Consider the following 12,006-nt stretch of genomic DNA (forward strand, 5'->3'; position numbering starts at 1 on the left):
CAAATGCAACCAGAGAAACTTCAAAACTTATCAATGTGCTTTGAGCTAATCCACTAACCCTGTACTGAAGCAGAGTGGGGAACATTGGCCATGCTTACAGCTGAGGATGTGCTGGCTTAGCAAACATCTGTCAGGGGGAGCAGCATCTTCTGGCACCAGAAGGTTTGCAAGGCAAATGAGTCATGTGTCAGAGAAATGTGCCTGGTCATAACAACTAGTTCTTCCCTTAAGTAGGCAGAAAGAAGTGAAGTGTCACAAAAGCCATAGGAAACTATTTCAGCTGAAAAACAGCAGCACGGAGGGGAAAAAAACTAAGACTGGAAGGACATGAAAAGGGTTAATACCAGAAGCTGGAGTAGCAGCATGAAAATACATTGTACAGCATTTAATGCATGAGAAGAGCTGTCAAGCTTCTGTACCAGGCTGGAAATAGACCACGCAGGAGCTAGCATCCTTTTCATCAAGACAAAAGGAGAGTTAATCCCCCTTTCATATCATGTTCTCACTAATTAACTGCTACCGAGACATTACCCTGCTAACTTCTTTTCTTGAGTCCCTCCACACAAAAAAACCAAAAACCAAAACCAAAAAAACCCCACAAAAAACCAAACCCAAAAAACCCCCAAAAACAAACAAGAAAGAAAAGAACAAAAAAGAGCAATCTGCAAGCTGTGCAGTCAGCATCTCCTTTCTCCCCATGTTCTGCTTTAAGCAAAATACTCTTTTTCAGCTAAAGCAGCTGAGTATCATTGTTTTGCAGCTCTGGACCATCACTGACCTGCTACAGGAACGGCTCAGTTCATTTGGGAGCCTTCTATAGTTTGCCAATAGAGGAGTGATGAACTAATTTAAACACCCATCATAATCTCTACAGAAACACTTCTCATTGTCTTGAGGGAAACATATCTGAATCTGTAAGAACTTTTATTGCTTATATTAAAATTATTCTCTTGAACAATTATCATACCTGTTGACTTGGGCATTCAGTTGAAACCGAGCCAGTAAAAAAATACACCCTGAGGTGATCTTTGTAAAACTTTTAATTATTGAATTAAATAAAACATCAGTTGTCTTTTAATGAAATATGTCACTGCATTCAGCCTCTCCCTTGGGTTTACCAAGTGTGTTGAAATAAACACTTAGAGACAGCTCTGTTATTATCATCATTATGTTTATAGCGCCAGATAAATGCCTGTTGTATTCTAGAGAGAGACAGATAGTAGTCTAAGTATGCTTGGACCATTTAGCAATGCTAATGAAAATCACAGGAAAAGAGGCTCTAGGAGAATGAAATAGAAGAAGGTCAGTGTATGGCTCCATAGAGCAAAGCTGATAGTCCATATTACAAATTAACACTGCATGGCTACAGAAGAAGCCAGATACTTTAGTAAGAATGTTAATTAATGTGTTCATCATGGGTAACATAGCCAAATGCTATTCTCTGACCAGTTTCATAGAGGTGCCAGACCTGAAATGCTCCCAAAGTACAGGAAAGCAATGCCCAGGGCTGGACTATTCCTCTGCCAGGAGACATCTGCTGTTCATATGGCACTGAGCCCAGGCATACTGAGAATCCCATTATGGCTTTGTTGTGCATGAAGTTCAAGGGAAGAGAGTGTCAAGAAATGGCCTGGGAATCACATTATGGAACTGCTTGAAGTTTGCTTGGAGGCCTCAGATGCTCCCATCCCTGTGCCATCCATCCGTGGTCCTGACCCCCCCTTTATGGACGGAGGGAGCACAGGAGACAGCCCCTGCTTTGCAGAGCATGAGTGGCCCTGGGAGAGATGAAGTGCTTCATTGATGTAAAGCATCTTCTCTGACTAGCAGCATAGTAACAGGGTAATGTCTTTGCTATCAGAGTGCTGCAGTTTTGTAACCACTTAAAGTAAAAACAATGGTTGCCCTGCAAGCAATATATGCTTAGATGATATATATGCTACTTCTGGACTTGACCCAAAGCACACTTTGGGTGAAATCAGAGTCATCCCATTGGCCTCCCTGGGATTTGGATGATGCCATTTTGGCTCCCTGACCACCGGGCACAGTTTGTACTGTTCATGCAGACTATATTGTTACCCTTTTCAACTCGATTAGCTTTGCCAAAAAACTGGAGGCTTGAGGTCATTCTCTCTTAGAAGATAAATTGATGATGGGATGGAGTCAGGTAGCTTGTATGCAGTTCTCTCTGCCTGCGAGCCCTATATTCTTGAACCCAGGTTGCATTAAACAATGGGAAACCAGCTAGGGTTTTAGCAGCAAATTTTTCAGCTCAGCTTCCCCACAGAAGAAATTTTTCCTCTTGAAGACTTTACTGGATCAGACCATTCTTAACTTCCTTTCTGCTTTTCTACTTCTGCCACTGCACATGCCTTTTCTACAAGGACCAGAAGTGCACACACAGACACAAATGCATGTACACACATCCAGCTGCATCCTTCTTAACATAGGGCCAAAGCCTTTGAAGCCCAAAGTTTACATTTTTTAGCAGGATCTTGCACCTCATTGATTTAGGTATAGCTTTGTATTCTGGTTTGGGAGTCTTCTATCATTTCACCTCCATACTTCCAGAGAGGCGCTTCATAGTCTTTTCCATCCTTTTTAATTGAAGGGTGCCAGCTTAGACCATGTCCTTTGGTGAATTAATGTCCAGGCTGTTTCAGACTGCCTGTTTTCACATTCTGCATGATTGTCTCTATGGATTGCTCTTTCATTTGGTATCGGATTTTCTGTCCATTTTGTGTATTTTATGCACTATGAAAATCAATAAAACAGATTGAACAATGAAATGTTAATGAATAACAACTGAGACACTGCAGCTGTTTCATTTTAAGATGCTTTTAATCTCCATTACCATAGCCAACAACATGCTCTTGAAAAACAATAGTTACCAAGACAAACGTACTGGCCTCATCACTAATAGTAAAATGCTGGAAAAACTTCAGCTGCAGCCTTGCTGGGAGGCATTTGAGTCTGCTCAGTGAAGCTCCTCCACCAAATGTAAGGAGTCTCTGTGCAGGATCAGGTTCAAACACCTAGATCCATGGAATACTTCCATGAAGTGACTGAACCAGCACAGCACAGATCCTTTCCATGTCTACTCATCTGCCTAGGGACTCATAGGAAAATTAAGGCAAACCACCTCAAGGTGGGAAGTCACTGCAAATAAATTGCAGCGCATTAATCCCTTCCACAGATGCTCTCATTTAGGTGTAAAATGGTGTAAGATTATTGAAGTTCCATGACACCCTCAGCAGGATTTATTTACATTTCCTGTCAGAGGCTGCAGTTTTATATTACAAAATGGATGAGAGTCATACCAGCTTAAAAGAAATTTCCCCAGTTTCAAAAAGCAAAAAAACCCCACCACGGTCAAAAAATATATCTTTATCTGATTTTGCATCCAGATCAATTCACTGAGTATATTTACAATGAAGTCACACAGATAGCATGTTCATTTTTTTTTTTTTTTCCCAGAGATAAGTCTGTTCTGGATACATTGAGGTTTCATGTACACATTTATTTTAAGTAGTTAAGGGTGGTCCCATTTCAATCAGTGTTATTAAGTTCTGCCCTACTTACTGGCATAGTAATTGCAAAAGAAATTTCTAATGAACATCCTAATTAGCTAATTATGTGTAGGCATAATCGAGACAGGAACAAAACAGTGTCCATTCACAGGTTTTCCTCATCAGTCATATACTTCTTCCAGCCCGTCGGGTACTTTTACAGTTACAGTGAAGCCTAATGCAGAATCAGGGAATAACATAAAGCCCGTGCAGCCTCCCTGCTTAGTGTGGTAAAATTCAGGAAATATAAAGCTCACGTAATTGAGATCGGTGTATTAGGCCAGTAGGTACCTTGGGCTTGTAGCACCTCTGAAAACACCTGGGATTGAAGGTCTTGATAATCAGTCTTCTAGCTCAGAGGCTTATGTGGAGTTAAGAAAGTTGGGGACAAGAATAGAGGAGCTGGAACCAAAAAGTGAGTGAGCTTGTACCAAATGGAAGAGAAGTGTGTGTGAAACCAGTTCAGAGAGGTAGCACTTGAATCGCCTCTAGGAGCTCCAAGAAACACTTCCAGCATTTTGTAGTCTCAGGAATCAGGCATTGAGGTGATGCCCTGACATGAAGATAGAGTGGAGCCGCTTTCTCTTGTAGGGAAAAACTTTTTAACTCTACAACAATACAGGAGGAACTACTGAGCTGGTTCTGCCTGACCAAACAAGAAGCAACGACCTTTATTCTTTACTTTGCTGTGGTTGTATGTGCTAGAAAATACCGGGAAATCTGTCATTAAGATGCATGAGACTATTCAGGAATATTAATCTCCATTGCTAGAGAACAGGTTGGCACAATGCTGGTGCATCTGACAATATTTGAAGCTATTTAAAAACACCCTTTCACTGTTATCAGCTTAAGATTCTTTCAACATCAGTCAGTAACATTCTTTGAACAACAAACTAGTGTCCAGCTCCCTGGCAAAACTCACCTTGATCTGTATTATCATTTAGACTCCACCTGAAAACATCATTAATTTAAATAAGCAGTAGAGACTGAAATAAAATTCCATTCATGCTTAACTCTCCAATGTGGTTTTGAAAAACCTTTCTTCTTTAGCCAGTCTTATGTTACATGCTGGATGGTCTTTGCTTTGACCACCTCGTAAAAGACGACTCATAAATACTTTTCATGTGTTATTTAAACTAGCGGTACTCCCTGAGGCACCATGCTTTTATTTTTAAAAATCCTTTGTGTGTTCCTAAAGCATTTCTAAACCAGTAGCAGAGGCAAATGTGCATTTTAACCCAGGAAAGCCATGTTCTGTCAGTATCAGACCACAAATTTTCTTACTTCGTGCTGATAAGAATAAAACATTTCTAGAAGCTTCCACCTGATTTATGTACTTTCCTTCTAAAATCATCAATTTTTGAGTATGAGCAAAAATAACTGAAAGGATTTTGCCTGACCAGATGCTTTCCAAATCCAAAAATGCATTCCTCATGTGTTAGCACAGGCACAAACAACAGACTGAGACCCTCTCCCCTTCTGCTGCTTCTTGGGAATCATAGAATCATTTAGGTTAGAAAAAGACCCTTAAGATCATTGAGTAACCATTAACCTAACACTGCCAAGTCTACCACTGAACCATGTCCCTAAGTGCCACCTCTACACATCTTTTAAATGCCTCCAGGGATGGTGACTCAGCCACTTCCCTGGGCAGCCTGTTCCAGTGCCTGACAACCTTTTTGGTGAGTAAGTTTTTCCTTATATTCAGTCTAAGCCTCTCCTGGCACAACTTGAGTCCATTTCTCCTTGTGCTGTCACTTGCAACTTGGGAGAAGAGAGCAACACCCACCTCACTACAACCTCCTTTCAAGTAGTTGTAAAGAGAGAGAAGGTCTCCCTTCAGCCTCCCCTCTGCCACACTAAATAACCCCTGTTCCCCTAGACCCTCCTCGTAAGATTTCTGTTCTAGACCTTTCACCAGCTTTGTTGGGCTTCTCTGGACTGACCCCAGCACCTCAATGTCCTTCTTGTAGTAAGGGGCACAAAACTGAACACAGTCTTTGAGGTGCCACCTCACCAGTGCTGAGTACAGGGGGATGATCACTTCCCTAGTCCTGCTGGCCACACTGTTCCTGATACAGGCCAGGATGCTGTTGGCCTTTTTGGCTACCCAGGCACGCTGCTGGCTCATATTTAGACAGCTGGTACCCCCAGCTCCTTTCCACCTGGGCAGCTTTCCAGCCACTCTTCCCCAGGTCTGTAGCATTGCATGGATGGGGTTGTTGTGATCCAAGTGAAGGACCCAGCACTTGGCCTTGTTGAACCTCATACAATTGGCCTTGACCCACTGATCCAGCTTGTCCAGATCCCTCTGTAGAACCTTCCTACCCTCCAGCAACCCAACACTCCCTCCCAACTCCATGTCATCTGCAAACCTCCTGAATCTGCAGAGGCTGTCTCTGTCCAGCCAGTTGGTCTTCCCTTTTGGCTTTTCTTTCAGCCTGCTCCTGTACCTTTGAGATTTCTTTCTTGAAGAATGTCCATCCTTCTTGGGTTCCTTTGCCCTTCAGGACTGCCTCCCAAGGGGCTCTGTCAATGAGTCTCCTAAGCAGGCCAAAGTCTGCCCACCAAAAGTCCAAGGTAGTCCAAGAAAATACTCTGAGGGGAGGAGGGATGCATGAAAGCAGCACCTGGGATAAATGGGAGCCTGCCTGGAGAAGAGTGGAACTGGTATAGGTGCAGTGGGCAATGAGTATAGATGTGTAGAGCAGGTAGGTAGAGGAGAACACAAAATTTCACCTCACATAAGAGGCTTTTACTTTTCCCTAACTGACAAGTACAGATACCAGTAGAATTAAGCTGTACTGCAAGAAAAAAACCTGGACTCACAGACTGCAGGGGGGTGAAAAAAGGCAATATTTACAGAGTATTACATTTAACAAAATAAAATGTAAAGTAGGATTTAAAGAAAAAATATGAGAACCTACATAGGCACAATAGGCATTAGACAATTGGATAAATCCAGATATTCCAGCAAATCTAGAGTGGTTCTTCCATGTTCCATCCTTCTCCTCACCTTTTTGCATGGGAAAGAACAACCAATAACTCCCTTTTTGGATGGCAGCCTAAGCATACTCTTCTTGACAATTCATAGCATGTGAGCTGGTTGTATCATGAATTAAGGCAGAAATTACGTCATCCTGAATGAGGAAGGTCCCAATCTCCTTGAAAGACTGAGGCTGTGGTGCCTACACAAAATGCTGAGAGAGAGAAGGAAGGATTTCTAAACAAAATCTTTTCCTTAGACACTGCTGCTGAGGCAGAATCTCCTTTGATACATGGAAGTCAGCTGGTAGCATCTTCTCTTTTGCTCATGTACTTTGTAATCTCTGCCAGCACCTGCCAGGCCTTTTAAAGGTTCATATTTCATTAATGGATAAATCCCTGTTAAATAATTTTGCCTCCTTTGGAAGAACCTACAAAGCACTGGCTATTGCTTAGATAAATCACTAAGATGCACTTACAGCTTTAGACATAGCTGACTTTCTAGATAGTGTATTTTAGGACTAATGTTACAGAAAACTGTTTAGATATTATTTTTACCAGCAGTTTAATCAAATGCTTATATTGTCCATAATTCTATGCCATTTATCCTCACATAAAACAAAACAAAAAAATACCAAAGAAAACAAAATTAATTTACTCCCCCATTCCTTTCCCAGCCACCCATATTGCTGGGTAGCCAATCAGGCATGAAAAATATGAGGAAGAAAAATAAATTAATGAAAAACTTAGGATTATATTTGGTAAGAGAGGAGAAAAAGTAACATCAGAACTGGCTTAATAATACTGGAATTGAAGGAGCTTTTTCTATACAACTATTCCCTCTCTCACACTCAGATGGTTCCCTTCAGACAAAAGCAAACCTTTCCCAACACCCTCACCATTTAGCTGAGGCAGTAGCTCTAGGATTCAATTCTAGATCAAATTTCATGAAATGTGAAAGGCTGCTGGGTTGTAATTGTCTGGCACTCACCTTTACAGTAGCCAAAGTGGGAGCCATGGCCCAGGGCAGAAGTTGAGTTACAAGCTCTTCTTGTAGGAGGGTTTCCCTTCCAAAAAAACTTACCAGTTTCCACAACAGGTGAGATTCCTTCCTGCAGAGCCACCAGCTTTGAATTTAGAGGGGTAGGAGAACAGAAAGTGTAATCTCCAAATGCATTTGCTGTGTGGCCACCAAGGATGACTGGTTTTTTATGTTTTATTCCACCCTACACACCCCAAGGAAAGCCAGAGGTGGGCACCAATGGCACAATCTCAAGGGACATGGATATTCAGCATGAGGAGGAGGACAAGGAGGTTAAGAAGAAGGAGGTGGGCTGTCTCACAAACATCAGGACATCTGGTTGATCCATTGGGATCGTGGGAGTAAACAAAATAGAAAAAACACACAATTAGAATGGAAATGCACATACAGTGAAATACTGGCATCACTGAAAACATATGACCTTTTTTGTATCTCAGAAATGCACATTGTTTTGTAACTGTAGTCATGCCAGTGTCCAGTTTGTACATGATATTCTCTTCACTAAGAGATAAGAGATGTCAGATAGAGTTGATAAGTCACTTATTAAGAGTGACATGAGGAATCAGAAAATATAATGCTAACATCCAGCATACCAGAGCTGCATTAAGTCCTTGTTCTTCTTCCAGTGCACTACTGTTGACTCACAAAAGATATCAGCTCAAACTAAAATGTGTTTTTCCACAATGTGCATTGATTGGAAGGCAACAGCTGATAAGAATAGGGGTTTTTTGCTCCTGGCTATATTCATGCTTTGCCTCTCTATGTGACCTAGAGCAGTGTCCAGGGGATACACGTGCTGTACAACTCTGCACAGTATTTTAGCACTAGCTATGAGACACAAGTGAAGATCCCTAATCCCTTCAGGAGAGGCTCATCCCTGGCTGTGCTGCAGTTGGATGAGCCTGGCTGCTCCTGCTGTGAAGTGCTGCCTGCTCTCTTTCCCACTCTGAAGAGAGGTGGGTTTAGCCCCAGACAAACTATTACAAGGTATTTCAGATAATATGGGCTCTAAACTTAAACACAGGTGCTTTCATGTCATGCAACATGGTTTTTATCCACAACATTTCTCCTAGCCTGGCTGAGTCTTTCTTCCAAACTGCTGCCCATGTTTTTGTTTCTGGGAGATGAGTAATGATTGCTGGTTTTCCATCAGTAATGTTGTTCAACAAAAGCCACTTGCTACTTTAATCCTATCCTAATACTATGTTTTATTTTATTTTTAAAGATCCAGAATGGATGTTATCTACCAGGAATCCTCAACAGCTCTTAAATGAAGGAATATCAGAATATTTGCAGACTGATGTAGTCAGCATCTGGCTAGCTGTAATGCCACAGCAAAGTTGCAGAGACCACAAGCTTGGTTTGTGGGTAGAGGCTTTTACCATTATCCTATTTGGTGTTTTTGAATCTTTGGTCCTTTTCAGAAGCTGTGCCAATTAGTGTTACTAAATCATGGGTCTTTAGGATTTGCTGTCTTTGCTACAGAGTTGAAGACTTGGGGAGTTCTGGCAGAAAAGACACAAATGTTCAGGGATAAATAAAATGACACAGTTGCATGGGTTCAACTTTTGGGTGAGTAATTTCAAATCACAGCTGTGCCTTTCAATTTATTCTTTCTACAGCAGAGAAAACTACAAACCACTGTAGGTTTACCAGGATATATGAAGATGTCAGAGTTAATTATAGTCTGACTGCTATTTTCATCGGCTATATCACTGTCAGCATGTTAATTTGTGTTTTGGAGAACAAATTATTTATTTTTTTATAGGCAATGCAATTGTTTCCTCTTGACATTGTTTAGAGAGACTTAAATTTTGCATGCTGTGGTTAAGGATATTGTGATGAGTTAGAAACAAAGCCTTTGTTCAAGACATAGACATAAACACAAGGTATTTCATTTATCTTACCCAGGTTACCTTTGGAAAACGCTGAACATGAAGATGAAACAGAGAAAGTCTCTTTCAAGTGCAGATACAAAAAGAATGAGACATGAGGACCTGGCATGTGACTCAGTGACTTAACTTGAATTTAATAAGCAGGAACCCAACCTGTGCAGAAGAGTCAATGTGCCAAGACAAGAAGCCACAGCTCTGCCATTTCACAGTTCACATTCTTGCAGCATTACTACACTGGCTGTGAACATAGGGAATTAATATGATCTCATTCCAAACAACCAAGATCAATGGAGCTGAGGAATGTACTCTGCAGATAAACAAAATCAGGGCTGTATATGTCATATCTTGAACTCAGCCATGGCACAGCACTGCCTGCATATGCCATGTTGAGGATGTTAGTGAGGAAGACACATATGCTGCTGCTTCTGCTTCCTGACTTGTCATGTCACACAACTGGTATAACTGAATATGAGGGTGATTGGTGGCTAAAATACTGATTTCTGCAGAAATGGAAGTTCAAAACAGAGTCTCTCAGACAATGGGTGGGAAGGACATGCGGTGGCCCTGGGTCCATTTGGGAACTTCCCATATCCACACTGATACTAGTGATACCTTTGATGCTGGGAATGAAATCTGAGTGACTGGGAATGGAAAGACATGGGCTAGAGAACTGAGGCATGTTTTTTACACGTTTTATCATGTTCACATACCAGTTCAGCCAGAAACATACTGCATCTTGGTCAGCTTATCTCACTTAGTTACCCTCTTGTAGATGAAAAGCAATGTTGTTTGGTTATTCAGGTGGGTTACTGAATCAAAGGGCCAAAATCCAAATCTCAGTCTCTCTACTGAATTATGAAAATAATTGGGTTTAATCTCAGACTGCAGATGGCCCTCATTTTTGCTTCAAAGTGTGATTGAAGAGGGTCTATTTTCCCTCTTCAGTTAGAAAGAAGTGGATTAAATTATTTTTTCCATGTATGAGAGCCAAAAATCTCCCTATGCTTTATGCCTCTGAATGAACACCAACTCATGAATCTCACCTACATGACAAATAAAGCCTTATTAGCAGACTGATTTGAAATCAGCATTCATAGCTCATCAGATTTATGCTACACAATGAAACATTCTACATTAGACTCTTTTTACAATACAGTTAAGTCATAATTTCAAATAAGATTTTTTTTTTTCTTCCAAATTATTAGCAATTAGTTTGTCATCTGGCTGGTAAAACCATTTGTCCAGAACTCTTTCCACCAGGAAACTGAGGGTTTAGAAATCCCATGTGCTTCGGCACTTTAGAATGATACCACAAATATTCAGCAGAAAGCCACTGTCTAAGAATTAAACCAGTGTCTTGTGGAACAGAATCCTTTTGCCAGCATGTTTTCAAAATCACTAGGATGGGTTTTTAGAAACTTGACCAGGGGCAACATAACCATTCAAATTCCTGCCAGAGACCTGCACAAGGTTTGAACATCAAGCTATATTTGGTGCAGATGAAAGAGTAATTAGAAGCCTGTGGAAAATATTAGTATCTGATCTGTAATTTTTTTTCTGCATATTTCAGGTACAGTATTCTCCATCTCAGAACAGAAGGAAATGTATTAGAGTCTATTATGGAAGTATTAAATAGCTTCTGTCTCAGATGTCGATGTTTAAAACATTGGGATATCATGGAATATGGAGGAGGACATTTCACCCAGTAGGGAAAACTTAAAATGGCAAGAACAGGATCACCGGTCAGCTCTTCACTGGGTGAGAAGGTGGTCAAAGCAAAACAAAACAAAACAAAACCCCCAAACAAGCAAACAAAAAAAGGCACGAGGTCAGCATTTTCTCCCATCACCTGCAGCCCAGCTCAGCCCTTGGACTGCTCAGCAGGAAGGAGGAATTAACATCAAACCACATTCCCAAGCAAAACAAGGTTCAGGAACCAAATGAAAGTCTTCAAAAAAATTTTTGGCTTGAGGTTGCCATAGCAATCATCAGATTTGTCTCGTTTCTATTCCTAATGGGAAAAAAGAGTAAATATTAAACAAAAATGCTAGTAAGCTTTCAGAGTCTGCTACAGTTGCAGACCTGCACAGATGTCCATAGCTTTTATAGAAGCCAATGGGTGACCCAATGTCTGGGATTTTTAATAGGCAGCTTCTGTTCCAGTTTTGATGGAAATTTGGTCTTGTATTTCAATAGAATTAAATTTATAGCCACTGGAAATGAATTCCCATTCTGTTTATGTGTAAGAAACAAAATTAAAAACAATAGCTCAAAACCTGAGCTTCTCAGCTGTCATCTAACATGCAAATATAGTAGCCTGTGTCCTATGTTAAGCAAGAACAGACAATGGCATAACAAGAGCACCTTCATTCCCAAGAAGGTATTAACATGGTTTACTGCAGGGAAATGCCCAAAGACCCTCAGTAAAATCCTTAGACTTGATGGCTCACACAGCAACTGGAGCAATGGGGAGAGGAATTAAATGGTATAAGAGCAAATATTTGAGAATGCCCCC

At 41.0% G+C, this 12,006-nt stretch overlaps 1 long non-coding RNA gene across 1 annotated transcript; it reads left to right on the forward strand.

Annotated features, from left to right (window-relative positions):
* The first annotated feature begins 8,450 nt into the window (after positions 1 to 8,450).
* LOC139793770 (uncharacterized) lies at positions 8,451 to 10,562 on the forward strand. The gene is made up of 3 exons (XR_011724788.1): positions 8,451 to 8,583; positions 9,021 to 9,168; positions 9,508 to 10,562. It is a non-coding gene; the product is annotated as an uncharacterized lncRNA (long non-coding RNA).
* Positions 10,563 to 12,006: the final 1,444 nt, after the last annotated feature.

This window comes from Heliangelus exortis, chromosome 2 (assembly GCF_036169615.1).
Source record: "Heliangelus exortis chromosome 2, bHelExo1.hap1, whole genome shotgun sequence".
Taxonomy (NCBI): Eukaryota; Metazoa; Chordata; class Aves; order Apodiformes; family Trochilidae; genus Heliangelus; species Heliangelus exortis.